The sequence below is a fragment of the Crinia signifera genome, chromosome 4 (assembly GCF_055691185.1).
Source record: "Crinia signifera chromosome 4, ASM5569118v1, whole genome shotgun sequence".
NCBI classification, from domain to species: Eukaryota; Metazoa; Chordata; class Amphibia; order Anura; family Myobatrachidae; genus Crinia; species Crinia signifera.
Genome location: NC_139220.1, coordinates 316,227,277 through 316,242,343, shown reverse-complemented (window position 1 = coordinate 316,242,343; position 15,067 = coordinate 316,227,277). Strand labels below are relative to the sequence as shown.

Here is a 15,067-nt window from a genome sequence, read left to right as displayed (position 1 = left end):
CTGCCCTATGGCTGTAAATCACACACAGTTCATTGGGTTTATTTCTTATATGGATTTCTGCAGCACTGATATAGATAGACAGATATGAAAAGCCTCAGCGCAATTGCCATAGCAGTAGAGCGCACAGGTGCCCGCCCACAGGTAAACCAGTAGCAGTGTCAGCACCTATGGACCACACACAGCAACACATTAAGAGAAGACTGAGGTACCATATAGCAGCAAGAAGAGGAGCACTACTGACCACTGTGCATCTCCTCATATCACCCACAGTGCTGGCTGTGTCTGGGGGCAGATATTGGGCTATTACCTGCCCCCATGCCCTCTCTCCTCCCACCCTCAGTACACATTATACGGTGCCCAGCACAGAACCAGGGCCTAGCACTATGGGACTCACCTCACTCCCTCCACTGCCAGGGATCCTCCCGCTTCCTGTGTCAGAGACTGAGTGCGCGCACTATGCGTGCGCGGCGCGCCTGATCTCCGAGGTTAAAAAAAAAAGCCGGGAGAGGAGACTGGGCAAGGTCACGCGCAGCAGAGGGGAGGAGACTGGGCGGGGAGAGGGGAGGAGACTGGGCGGGGAGATGCGGCAGAGGAAAAGAGACTGGGTGGGGAGATGTGGAGTGAGGGGAGGAGACTGGGCGGGGAGATGCGGCAGAGGAAAAGAGACTGGGCGGGGAGATGCGGTGAGAGGGGAGGAGACTGGGCGGGGAGATGCGGCAGAGGAAAAGAGACTGGGTGGGGATATGTGGAGAGAGGGGAGGAGACTGGGCGGGCTCCCATCGCTGAGACACACAGAGCTGATTTCCCGCTGCCGGGACTGCTGCTGACGTCGCCGGGTCATGTGACTGTGCGGCAGGAATGGCGGCGCTGATTATCTATGAGCAGCTAAGAGTTGGAGATTTCTGCTGTTAATGGTGACTGATCCTGTGGCCCTTTGCATACTGACCCTGGCATTTGATGAATTGAGCCACAACCTACAGTCCCCAGGACACGGATATAATTTTAACTTCTTCCCTCATACAAAATCCATTTATATAGGAACTTATTTCTTCTGCTTTTTATGTCCAATTATGATTTTTTTTTTTAATAACCAAATGAATGGTAATATATATTTGTAGATTTGAGACTAGATTGATTATTTGAGACTTCTATTAACTCTGCAGCATTAGTGCTGTAATGGGTTATGTCACAGGATCTCAAAGTCGGTCCTCAGGACCCCACACGGTGCATGTTTTCCAGGTCTCCTCACAGAATCAAGTGAAGTAATTAGCTCCACCTGTTGATCTTTTAAAATGTGTCAGTCAGTAATGAGTACACCTGCACTCCTGCCCGGTGACCTGGAAAATGTGACCTGTGCGGGGTCCTGAGGACCGTGTTTGAGAACCACTGGATTATGTCATACTTGCCTACTTTTGGAAACTAGTCCCATTTATATGTCCTGTAATGCAGTGTTATCACCCACATTCCCAGGGTGTTCCTGCATTATCCCCATACCCGCTGCTGTCAGGAGATGTTATCAGTCACTGCTTCTCTATACATTGGTTATTATATTCTATTACTTGCTGGTAATGATCCCTCCTGTGCCGTATATAGTATGTAGCTATTGTGCTTGGGGCTCTATCTATATGTGTATGTTGGGTACCTGCGGATGTCCTCCACAGCAGCGATTTACTCCCATCTGTTATGCTTCTCGGCAGCGCACGCAGTGGGGGGATCAGAGTACCTAGAATCCCCTCTGATGGAGGAAATGTTTTACATGTTTTTTTTTTCATGCTCGAGCACTGTGATTGTAGCTCCTCCCACTTACCAGTTTAGGCTCAGCACACTTGCGTTATTTTGCTGCAACTCACAGGGCCGCAGTGACTAGGGAGAGCCGGGGCACTGGAGATAAGCTGGGGGGCCACGGACAGTCATCAGCAGTGAGAATGCCAGATAGGAAAGCTTCTGCAGCAGCAGCCATGACATCAGGGGTAGGGGTCATGGGTCGCCCACTGAAGGTTGACACATAAAAAAGGTCATGGCTTTTTTAAGACGTGGTCATTGGGTGGACATTGGGAAGGGTGACAGTAAAAAGGGCGGATTTTCAAGTTTTTTGTCCCTAATGTTGACACTGTCGACATGGGCACCAAAAAATGCCTCACTGAGCTTGGCACATGCCCTAGTGGATGGTAGGGCATTAAATACCACCTGTCAGCACATGTCAGAAAAAACGAAAACCTATGTTCACCTAAAGCCTCATCAACCTTTTTCATGTGTTGACCTAAGGCCAGTCGACCTTAAGTGGGCAACCCAATACATGTCGACCTAGTGACTCTATTCCACTATCAGGTCAGGTACCTGCTCCTCCTTCTCTCTCTCTCTCTCCCCCCAGCCAATCAGCTGCTAACTGCCATGTCACAGGCTGTATTTGAAAAATTACAGATAGGAGCTGATTTGATGGTGGTTTATCACTCTCTATTTTATCACTTTTCAAGGCTCAGTACATCTCGCCCGGGGCTGCCTTCCTACATTGTAAACAAAGCAGACCTTGGCCCTTCTGGTTCACTCACAAAGGCAAATTCCTTCTCAAATGGACAAAACCATGTGCACTGCAGGTGGGGCAGATGTAACATGTGCAGAGAGAGTTAGATTTGGGTGAGTTATTTTGTTTCTGAGCAGGGAAAATACTGGACTACTTTTATTTTTTTTACACTGCAATATAGATCTCACTTTGAAGTAAAAACCCCACCTAAATCTAACTCTCTCTGCGCATATTACATCTGTCCTGCTGCAGTGCACATGGTTTTGTCCATTTGAGAAGGAATATGCCGGTTGTGGTTGTGGGAAGCGACTTCATGCAGGGATCCAGCCCAGCACCGTCTATCACCCCCCCCCCCTCCCCCTCAGAGGCAGCCAACCATCCCGTCCATCCAACCCTGAACAAAGGCAGGTACACCCTCCCCTGGTACCTGGCCAGCGCGGCGATCCAGGCAGCAGGGCCCATGCATTTCTGGGGAAGCAGAGGGGGCCCTTCTGTGAATGGGCAGTGTGCGGCGGGGTCCCTGCAGCATTTGGGAACTAGTACTACTAGTTCCCATCCGTGAATAGTGATTTGTCTTGGTAATGGGCATAACTTTGCATATTATTGTTTTTCACGTTTTTTTCAACTTTATGATCATCTCTGAGTGCCGTCTCATCTACCTCTATGTATAATTAAACGGACTTTGATCCGTTTTAGGAAGGCACCAGGGCACGGTATGACCAGTTCAGCAAAGGCATGCCAGTCCCCTACATCTTCTATATATATCTACCTGAAGACGATTAAACATCGAAACGTTGTATTACTACTTGACTGAGAGGCGTATTATTTGATACCTCTAGCTACTGAAGATCCAAGAGTGCTGCCCCGCACACTAAACACATATATAGAGAGAGAGAGAGAGAGAGAGACATTGTAGGGGCTCTGCACATGCTAAATTAACTGATAATAAATAATGGAGATTTGGTTCATGAATTGATCAATGCATTTAAGCCTGCAGCCCCCTTCACGGGACCGCACTTTTCTGCAGGTCCTAACACTATCACTGAAAATGGCTACAATACACATAGCTATCACATCAATGTTTGATTCCAGGCATGCTATCTGGTCTAAAGCTCACAGCAAACTATGCTTTTATAGGTAGCAGTTACCAACACACCTGTCACTAATCATCTAGGGAACTAGTTAACATTAGCTATGCACTGGGGCGTGGCTTGGGTAAGCATGTGAGAGGCTGCGTTCTCTCAGAGCTCCTCATCTATCCTTATTAAAATCCTTTTTCCTGAACCCGTGCACATATCTGGACACGCCCTATCTCCTCTACAATACCCTTGGAGCCTACTACCGCGGTTTGGGGGAGTTTGGTGCCGTGACTGCCCGCCACGGTGAGACCTGACACTCTGACCTGCATATACTGTGCGCCGCGGCCCCCGCCATCTTGTGTCTCCTGCGGCTCTTGCCTCCTACCTCCTCCTGCATCGGGACCCGGCCGTCTGCTTCACCCCTCCGCCTCCTGCCTCGCTCCCCGGCTGAGTGACGGAGCTCCGGCGCTGACGCGGACCCGCAGCCTCGTCCGCCCACTCGGCCCACGGAGCCTGGAGCGGCTGGCTGGACGTGGGGACTCGGCGCCCACCACCCCTACAACCATCGGAGGGCGGCGGTCCCCCCCAGGAGGCCGCGCGGTGGGTGAGTCAGGCTGGTTTTACCGGTCCAGCATCTGGCGCCAGTCGGGGGGGGGGGGGCGGAGGTGCTGGGCGCCATCTTTCTCTGTCGCCTGGCTGATTCTTGAGAGTACAGCCCCACTCACTGTCCTGCTGCCCCGGGGACCCTCCTAGTACACCTAGTGCTTTGTGTGTGCTGTCACACCTCAGCTACTCTGTCCTCTGTGCCCGTTAATAACACTGCTGTTACACTGCTCCCCACAACACCTGGCACCTAAAGGGTTCGCCCCATATATAGTGACTGTACTCTCTGATACTGCCAATGTGGCTCTTTCACTACAGTCAGCAGACACTTGTAGGATTAACCCCTGATATAGTTACTCTGTGCTCCCTGATATTGCCTCTGTGGCTCTCTCCCTAAAGTCAACAGGAACCTGAAGGATTAACCCCTGATGTTGTGACTGTGCTCTCTGATATTGCTTTTGAGATTCTGCCACTTGCTCCAGCTGATACCTGAAGGGTTAACCTCTACCACACTGACTCTGGGGCTCTCTGATATTGCTTGTTACTTTGCCACAAACTGTACCTGACACCTGAGGGACTGATCTCTCGCTTTTTTTTTTTAATTACTCCTGGGCTTCCTGATACTGCTTATTGGACTCTGTCACCTACCATAGTCGGCACTTAACGGGCCCAGTGACTTTGTGACCTCTGATATTGCTCCCGCAGGCTCTACCCTCCATCAAGCCTACCCACTGGTGACCTGCATCATATTACAGTGTCTCTACATTTCAACACTACAGCTTCTTGCACCCGGCATTGGGCGGCGCACCCTGCTCTACCCGTCACCCTGAGGCATGGGGAAAACTGGTGCTGCATCCACCGCCACCAGACTGGAGAAATATAGGAAAAAAGAATTGACAGTTGGTACGTGGCACAGTGCTGCCTTAGATCACAAATCCCTGAAGATACACCTTTACTTCAGAACATCGAATTTTGGAAAAATTGGATATACAATCAAATGGCGCAAAAAGAGAATACTCTTCCCTCTCGTAAGATGAGATGATGTTTGTTCTCGGATGAGTAGGGATTGCCGGATCACGGTGTTAGCGTGTGAAAAGAAAATATAAAAATTAAAATTAGATAACTGTGTCTTTTATTATAAACACTCTAGTGAGTGGTGCTTTAAGTGTAAGGATGGGTTGAGTCCCTCTGGGCATACCAAAGCTCACGTGGGTTTTTGGTGGTATCCCTCTTATAAAGGTTTCTTTTTGTACTGTCCAGAAGGGGTTCAACTTTTCAATGTGTGTGCTTCTTTACGTATGTGTGAAATGATCACGGAATTTTCATTCGTTCTCAATAAAGAAAAAAAGGAGTGGAGTCTGAGATCTAAAGTATCACCGTATATACAAGCAAAATTTTGTGAGGGCTGTGCAAATACAGTGGATTTCGACAGCGTACCTCACTTACATAAGTGAAAAGGAAACACATATGTAAAGGTTTCTTTTTTGCTGAAATGAAAGCGTACCCCTACTCACGGTGTCTCATGGGGTTTTCAAACCTATAAAGGTTTCTTTTCACATGTGTTTTCTTACTGATGTGATGTCATAGGTGGCTGTGGAATTCACATGTGTCCACTGTTCCGGTGCTCCCAAGTGTATGAAATACAGAAATTCCCTATGTGAAAAGTTGTATCAACTTGTATGAATTATATGAGATTATACACTATGTAAAATGGCGTACCTTACTCACCCCTTTTGGTAGGGGGCAGAAAGCCTGTAAAGGTATCTTTTCCAAATATGCTAGGTACTAATCACTGATGTTTTTGTGTGGAACCAGAGAGCCAATTGAGGTAAAAAATTCCATATGGTTTAATTCATAAAAACACTTAACAGTCCCATGTGCAGGTCATGTGGACACATGAAAACATAAAATCCAAAAAAATTTCCAAATCCAAAAAACAAAACCAAAAAAAACTTTAAAATGTCAAATATACATAAATCCAGGAATGTGGCTGTTCACTTTCCTCTGGCAGGATCTACGCGTTTCGGTCTAAGTGACCTTTATCAAGATATCCGAAACGACCCCAATGTCGCTCAAAAAGCCCTGGGTGGGACACATGTTCCACTCCACTTTCTCCAATAATGCCCCATTAATTTCCACCTCACCCATCACCAAATTGACCAGTACGGACGATATGTCTTCCTTAGAGCTACAGTTAATTACACTACTATTAATATACTTGCTATATACATACCTCCCCCCTACAATAACGACGTCCTTAAGAAGGCTGTGATGTTTCTTGCCTCCTTCCCGTCCGCCCCTGTTGTTTGCATTGGGGACTTTAATAACATTCTGGATAGGTCTTTGGACAGGCGATCGGGTGCAGGTGGTTCCCCTTCTCCCTCCCCCACTCCATTTTCCAAATTAATAAGCGAACTCGACTTGGTTGATGCCTGGAGACATAGGCACCCCGTGTCAGAGGCAGTTCTCCTGTTTCTCGGAAGGCCACCAATCTTTCTCTAGAATAGACCTTGCACTGGTCTCCCCAGACATGTTGCCCAAAACTCTGTCAGTGGAGTATCTCCAGAGAGGGATATCGGACCATTCTCCCCTGGCTATCACGCTAGATCTGATGCCCGCTAGGGGTGCCAGTATCTAGAAGCTCAATCCCTTCTGGCTCACTTTACTGACAGACAGTGATGCGCTTCTTGGGGAGTGGTCTGAGTTCCACATGGAGAATGCTTCTTGCCCTAGCCCAGTTACTAAACACAAGACATTTAAGACGGTTATCCGTGGTTCCCTTCTAAAGAGAATTGCCAAAATTAAGAGGGCTGGTAGGGAGGAGGCGGTTCTGGAGGGTGCGTGTTCACGGTGCGAGAGCATATACTTGAGCTCTGGCCTCCCTGGGGTCAAACTGGCGTGGGATGTGGCCCGTAAACTCTGGACCGACCATTTGTTAGATAAGCCCAAACGTAAACCTCTTTTCTCAGTGCACGCTAGATATTCTCAATCAGATGAGGGGGGCAGCTATATGGCGTACAGTATCTTGCCCAGTGACGAGAGATCTTCCAGCTCCATTCAGAAGATCTGCGACCCGCAGGGTGTGGAGCACTTCAGCACGCCGGAGATTGCTCAAGTCTTCCTATCCTTCTATTCGTCGCTGCACTCATCCCGGGTGACATATACCTCTTACCAACTAGATCAATACCTCTCGAGGGTCAACATACCTCCCCTGTGTCAACATTCTGTTGCCCTTTTGGAAGCAGATATAACATCCTCTGAGATAGAGTCTGCAATTGCCTCTTTCCCCAATAAAAAAACCTGCTGGTAGTGATGGTATACCGATAGAGGTGTACAAAAAATATAAAGACTATTTTGTGCCCTATCTTCTCCAGCTATACACTGATTTAAAAAAGGGGGGGCGCTCTTCCGCCGTCCATGGCGGAGGCTACTATTGTTGTGATCCCCAAACCTGGGAAGGATCCTTCCCTCCAGGATTCCTACAGCCCCATATCACTCCTATCAACGGATGTGAAAATACTGGCCAAAATCTTGGCTACCAGACTCAACGCGGTGGTCACCTCAGTTATCCATGAGGACCGATCTGGCTTTATGACAGGCCGCTCCACCACCCGGAATCTTAGGAGACTCTTCTGTCACCTACAGGGGGATGTGGAGGCGGGGGCAGTGGTGGTGTCTCTGGACGCTGCCAAGGCCTTCGACTTGGTTGAGTGGGACTATTTGTGGGAGGTTCTGCGTCGCTTTGCCTTTGGTCCCAACTTCATTGAATGGGTCCGCCTGTTATACTCTTCTCCTGTGGCCCGCATTTCGGTCAATGGGTTTGTGACCTCGATGTTTCCACTCGGTAGGCGCACTAGACAGGGCTGCCCACTGTCACCTGCCCTTTTTGCCCTTGAACCCCTGGCCATCATGCTCCGTGACTCCCCAATCATCCGAGGTATTCCTTTGGGTGGACAGGAGGATGTTGTTGCCCTGTACGCCCACGACACTCTTATTTCTTAACGATGCTGAGGCTTCCCTGGAGGGGATGTTACAGATAATGGAATCCTTTGGGACATTTTCGGGTTTGCTCATTAATTGGGGGAAATCTAGTATTCTCCCCCTCTCAGGTAGAATTCCAGACAGGTTGCCGTCCACATCCCTGCTCCAGTGGGTCCTTAAAGTATTTTGGAGTCTGGATCACCTCTATAATATCTGAATTCGTACCCCTTAACATTGATGCGGTCACTAAGGAATTTAAAAATATAATACACCAATGGAAGAAACTCCCCCTAATTGTTATGGGCGAATTAACCTTATCAAAATGTCCATACTCCCCAAGTACCTATACCTGCTCCAGCACTCCCCGATCTACATACCTAAACATGTATTCATGGCCATTAATACCCTCCTCTCCTTCATATGGGCAAATAGACCACCTAGAATTGCACTTAAGACACTCACTAAACCTAGAGTGGATGGCGGTCTGGGACTCCCAGACTTCCGAGTTTACTATATGGCGGCCCAGTTGATGCACCTGTCGGTTCCTATGCCGAGTGTGTGGGGTCCCGTCTCACCCCTTCAGTTTCTTCTCTCCTCCCCTTTCACGCCCACCCTCTCCCCCCTCTTTAGACAGGCACTACTAGTATGGCGGCAGGCTCATAAGATTTGCAGTTGGGGTGGGGTGGATGGGGAGACTCCCCTATGGTACAACAGGGCGTACCCTGAGTTTAAGCAGCTCTCCTCTGACGGTTTCTGGTTAAAGGCAGGCATTAGATCCATCTCCCAACTATTTCTTGGGGGAACGTTAAAAACATTTCAGCAAATCTCTGGGGTATTTCATATAACCAACAGATCCTTTTATCGCTATTTACAGCTTAGACATGCAGCCCAAACTCAGTTTAAAGACTCCCCCCCCCCTTCTACCTCTGACTCCCCAATCAGGACCCTACTTCAAAATCTGGCTACTACGAAACAAGTTTCCACCATATATAAATGATAGTTAGTCGGATAGACACCAATAGCCTCGACCCCCTTAAGTCCAAATGGGAGCTCAGCATTGGGCCATTGGATGGAGAGCAGTGGCCCGAGATCCTTGACTCTGTCAGACATGCCACCCCCTGCCTGAAGTACCAGCAAATTTCATTTTATGTGCTACACAGGGCATATCGCTCTCCAGTGTCCATGTTTTGAGCAGGTCTCGACCTGACGACGCCTGCCCCAGGTGTGCCTCGCCCGACACGGACTTCTGGCACATGCTGTGGTCATGCCCACCGGTGCTGGCCTTCTGGGCTGACATAACTACTACTGAACCATCCCTCCCCCCCATGGACCCCAGATACTGTATATTTGCTCTTGGCCTTGAGGAGTCCTGCTCGCCCCCCATATACAAGTATGTTCTCTGCCTGACCGCCCTGGCGAAGGTCCTGGTTGCTAGGAGATGGTTTGATGTCTCACACCCGAGCATAACACGCTGGAGGGCCCTTGTCAACGAGGTCACGGGCCACGAGGGATTCACCTACAGATCAAGGGGCTCACTCACCCCCTATATAGCTAAGTGGAGTAGATGGACCTCCTCTAGATTTGCCCTGTCCACTGATCCCCATACCCACTCTAAGCATTCTAAGCACTAATACCCACTCTAAGCATTCTCACTGCTCAATTATCCTCTCCCCAGCATGGTCTAAACGAAACCTCTTCCTCCCCCACCTATCTAGCGGGAATAATAACCTCTTAAGTGTGCTGTGCCCTTCTTTTACATTGCATCTTACTGTAATTGTTTCTCTTTCTTCTGCTTTCCTTCTTTCTTTTTTGTTTTGTTTTTCTTTCTTTCATTGTTATGTGTTCGGGGGGTGGGGGGATGGTACTCTATCATATGTGTACCGGGCTAAGTTTATAAGGGAGAAAATTCAACATGTAACTTATCCATATGCATACGCTGTATTTTTCATAAGCCCACTCGAGTAGGTGATACCTCTGAACGAGAACAAACTTTAACATGGACACCACTGAAATGCTTACGCTTGTTTATTGCTAATGGATATCTATGTCTTCTCACTGTTTTTCACATTTGTCCGATTCTCCATATGCCGAATGTACAGATGTGCACTCTGTTTTATTTTTTGTCAATAAAAATTACTCAATTAAAAAAAAAAACATAAGCTATGCACTATGGGTTAAAGCAGGGTTTATGCGAGAATGTGAACACAATAAGACTAATTTTAAAAATGTATCTAATAAACAATATATACACTAAATATCGGCACTCACCTTTCCTAGTTTTGGGGTGCCCTATGGCTTGTGACCACATTGTTTAAACAGACATTGTAGGGGCTCTGCACACACTAAATTAACTTAATAAATAGTGGAGATTTGGTTCATGAATTGATCAATGCATTTAAGCCTGAAGCCTCCTTTACAGGACCCCACTTTTCTGCAGGTCCTAACACTATCACTCAAAATAGCTACAAAAAATATATATATATACACATACTAGGTGATTCACCGCGCCCCACGGGCGCTCTTCACACCGTTGTAAGAGGCTCCGCCCACTTAACATGTGAACGCCTTTAGTGTGTGATATCTGGTTTGTATTATATGGTACTATAGTTAGAGGTTTCATTTTTAAGATGAAAAGGGCATTTGATTGTGAAGAGGGTGTAGGTTATTTCAGTGTTTTTGCAGGGGGGGGGGTTATGTTGTTGTAGGTAGGGGTGTGGTGGGTGTGTGAAGGTTGGGTGCTATGGGTGTGAAAAGGCATTAAGGGATGGTGTGTGTTATGAAGTGGCGGATGGGGGGATATTGTGTGTGGTGGAGTGTATGTGGAGTGGTTGGCCATGTGGGTGGTGTGGGTTGGTTAGGTGTGGTGGTGCACCGTTTTAGTGTGGTGCATTTGCAGTTGTGCTGTGGGTGTAGTAGCAAGGGTAGTGTGTTTGGGTGAGGCATGGGTGCATTGGCAGTGTAGGTGGGGGATGAGCGGGTATGGAGTTGCCATGGGTGGGTGCATGGATACTTTTAGTTAAGGAATTTGGGGTAGAGGTATGGCATGTGTAGGTGTATTCATGCCAGGAGGGGCAGGTGCAGTGTTTTGGAAGGTGGAGTGTAGAGTAGGAGGGGCGGTGGTTGTGCAAATGGATGCAGGGTTCCTGTGGGTGCTGGAGGGGCGGGTGCGGTGGTGTTGCATGCGTATTGCAGTGGTGTGGGTTGGGGAGGGTGCTTATTGGTGTGGGGCGCTGGTGGTGTGGGACGGATGGGCGCATTGGTAATGCGGTAGGGCCGGGGTCGCCAATCCGTCGCTCGCGAGCGCCGGGTAGCTCGCCGGGTGCTCAGCGGTAGCTCGGCCCCTTACTTGACGGCAGTGACCCCCTGCCGGGCCGCCGCTGTGTAGCGGTTCCTCGCTTGGTGGCAGGAGGTCAGATAGTGACCTCCTGACGCTCCGCCGACGCAAAGTGTTTCATCGATTGGCGGCAGGAGGTCACTTGCCATCCCCAGCGCTAGAAATCGCGCCTTCTTCCTCCCTCATGCCTCATGACATTTGCCGTCGCTGCTCCTCTTATTCATCTCCCTACATCTGGTAATCTTTCTTTCATTTTAAAACTGTGTGTGACTCCAGCATGCATACCTACTGATGTATAATGGGTATCATGTGCGTGTGGCATATGTATTATGGGCATCATGTGTGTGGCATATGTTTAAAGGAGCATCACGGTGAGCGGCATATGTACAATGGAGCTTCATGTTGTGGGGCATATGTATAATGGGCATCATGTGTGTGGCATATGTGTAATGGAGCATCACGGTGTGCGGCATGTGTATAATGTGCATCACGGTGTGCGGCATATGTAGAATGTGCATCACGGTGTGTGGCATATGTATAATGTGCATCATGGTGTGTGGCATATGTATAATGTGCATCACGGTGTGTGCCATATGTATAATGTGCATCACGGTATAATGTGCATCACGGTGTGTGGCATATGTATAATGGAGCATCATGTGTGTGGCATATGTATAATGGAGCATCACGGTGCGGGGCATATGTATAATGGAGCATCACGTTGTGGGGCATATGTATAATGGGCATCACAGTGTGGCATATGTATAATGGAGCATCACAGTGTGGCATATGTATAATGGAGCATCACGGTGCGGGGCATATGTATAATGGAGCATCACGTTGTGGGGCATATGTATAATGGGCATCACAGTGTGGCATATGTATAATGGAGCATCATGTTGTGGTGCATATGTATAATGGGCATCATGTGTATGGCATATGTATAATGGGCATCACGGACTGCACTATTGGGGTCATATGTGTATCTGGCACTATTGGGGTCATATGTGTATCTGGCACTTTTGGGGGCATATGTGTATCTGGCACTGCACTATTGGAGGCATATGTGTATCACACCCCCATGTAGCCTCGCAGGAGTTCCATGGTAGTAGGTGAACCCTCTAATTTCGGGCGCGTGCCTTTTCGGGTGGTTTATTTGGTCACGAATAGCTCCCGCACCAAAAAAGGTTGGGGACCACTGCTGTAGGGTTATGGGCTGGTAGAGTGTTGTGGGGATCTAGGGGGGATAGGAGGTTTGGGTGTTGGGGTGAGTGCATTAGTAGTGCGGTTGGGGAAGTGAGGTATGTGGAGTGGCTGCAAGTGGGTGACCGTGTACAGTGGATGCGGTGGGTGTACTGTATAAATAGAGTGAGGCTTGCGGGGAGGGGCATGTGTATACACTGTAGTGAGGCTTGCGGGGGTGTACTGTATAAATAGAGTGAGGCTTGCTTAGGGGAAGGGGTGTATAGGTAGAGTTAAGGTGGCCATACATCAGAAAGATATTGTACCCAATCATACAATCTCAATTGATTGTAAGATGGATTGTATGCAGATTGTGTGCACATCTTGTGTTAATTAAGTGTTTTGGACACATTTTCAACATAGGCAGACAGACGGTCCAGTCTGATGCTAGATGTGATATATGTATTGATACACTTCAATAGAAACCCCAGGTATATGAGGAGGATTAGATCTTTTGATATATTTGGTTACTGCACAGATACCGATATATATTTTTGATTACTTGAACAAATTGCCTATGTTCTTTAATTTCAAAACCTTACTTCTGAGCCCCCTTATCGGCATTTAGAGGACGAACAGCCGACAGCAGTAACACTGTATACCTGTCAGGATTCTGAGACACGGAGATTAAACACTGAATCCTCCCCTCCGCTGTCATTTTTACATGAGGGGAGCTAGTAAGTGCTAGTGGCTAGTCCTGTACAGGCTTTTCCCCACTAAAGTAATTCTATACCTCCTTGCTATTATATATAACATAAAGCCAACAGCTCATGCTGCATCCAATGTAAATCATATGATGCTGCACAGCAGGTATCCCGCACTTGATGTTATATCTATTCACACTTTCTCTATCACTGCATTTACGGATTGACTGATACACAGTAATAATGCCAATTGGAGTGATTCTTTCTATCTTTCGTTATATAAACTACAGTAAATTTTGGGAATCCATGCAGAATGTAACATTTTGATACTAACATTGTTGTCCTTGTGATTATATATCGTTTTATTATACAGTGCTTCACATCCTAGTGATTGGTTATCAGGGACATCTCAGTTCTTAAATTCGTAATTCATACCGCCATTAACGTAATTTGATCATTATTTTTCGCTCTTTCAAAAACACGGCCAGCTATTAAGCTTGAGGAGACTGACATTCCACAATCTATTCTGCACAAAGTGGATGTACAATAGTCTCATTTTTGTATGTCTTCATTGTTATATGTAAAGTATGTCTCTTATTTCTAAACTTGAATAAATGATTTTAATTCCCTATTTTCAGTAATAAGAAGTGCCCCCAACAAAAAGAGTTTCTTTGTTTCCGCTTTTTCACATTTAATTCAAACCTCTAGGGAGCACCACCAGATAAAATCACTTTTTCGTTACATATCATGAGCATGGATGGGGTTGCCATAGCAATATAAAATACATCATCCTCCTCACAGCTCCTGAGCCCGGTAGCCAATCACTGACCCCGCCTTCTGGCACCCGTGCTCTGATTCGTAGGAGGTGGCGCATTTAAAATGTAGAAAATACCTGCAGTCGGCTGAGCCAGAGCCGGATTAAGCCCTCAGGGTGTCCGGGGCACCCAGGACATGTGCCCCCCCAGCTCTGCCCCACACTCCCTAAGGGCTATTTCACACTCTCCTGCTGGACGGCGAAACCCCGCACGGCCAAGAATCCATGCCGCACACAGCAGTTTACAATGGTGGGGATGGCCACAGCCCAGCAGCCGTCCCTTCCAGTGGTGGGATCCGGCTGCAACGTAGTGAAATTGCATCGCATGCCATTATTGTATGGCATGCGATGCAATTTTAACTGTTATAATGGCATTTAATGTAGTATACCAGTGGTTCCCAACCCTGGTCCTCAAGTACCCCCAACAGTGCATGTTTTCCAGGTCTCCACACAGAATCACAAGTGCTACCTGTGGATCTTTTAAAATGTGCCTGAATAATCTGTGCACCTGCTGGGAGACCTGGAAAACGTGCACTGTTGGGGGTACTTGACGACCAGGGTTGGGAACCCCTGTAGTATACCATTAAATGACATATGTCATGTATTAAGGCCCCCCCCCCCCCAACAATCGACATCGTCCTGAAGCGTGGCGAGTGGCGGTGGGACACGTCCGGACGACCTTTTCATACCCCCACTATCCATGTCGGCGTGGAGTTGATTTTATATAGTGTGGCGAGCCCCGTGAGGGGACGCGTATTATGTTTCATGTATTACGCGGGGCTCGGTGGCTCGCTGCGCTTAACACACTATATAAGATCAACTCCATGCCGTCGTGGATAGCGTGGGGGG

General features: G+C 47.9%; 2 protein-coding genes and 1 pseudogene across 5 annotated transcripts in view; all 3 read right to left on the bottom strand.

Moving 5' to 3' along the window:
* LOC146075893 (uncharacterized) overlaps window positions 1–451 on the bottom strand; it is a 150,460-nt gene extending 150,009 nt beyond the window's left edge. The window contains exon 1 of the mRNA XM_083185571.1: window positions 395–451. The gene's annotated coding sequence lies outside the window, so the exon portion shown is untranslated. The remainder of the gene's footprint in view (window positions 1–394) is intronic.
* The window catches only part of LOC146075882 (uncharacterized), a 98,345-nt pseudogene extending 97,862 nt beyond the window's left edge, over window positions 1–483 (bottom strand). The window contains exon 1 of the transcript XR_014473648.1: window positions 395–483. The product of XR_014473648.1 is annotated as an uncharacterized LOC146075882 (transcript). The remainder of the gene's footprint in view (window positions 1–394) is intronic.
* The window catches only part of LOC146075878 (uncharacterized), a 39,368-nt gene extending 38,859 nt beyond the window's left edge, over window positions 1–509 (bottom strand). The window contains exon 1 of one of the 3 annotated variants that reach the window (XM_083185547.1): window positions 395–509. The gene's annotated coding sequence lies outside the window, so the exon portion shown is untranslated. The remainder of the gene's footprint in view (window positions 1–394) is intronic. The other 2 variants (XM_083185546.1, XM_083185548.1) reach the window with 2 other exon arrangements.
* Between the last annotated feature and the right edge of the window lie 14,558 nt (window positions 510–15,067).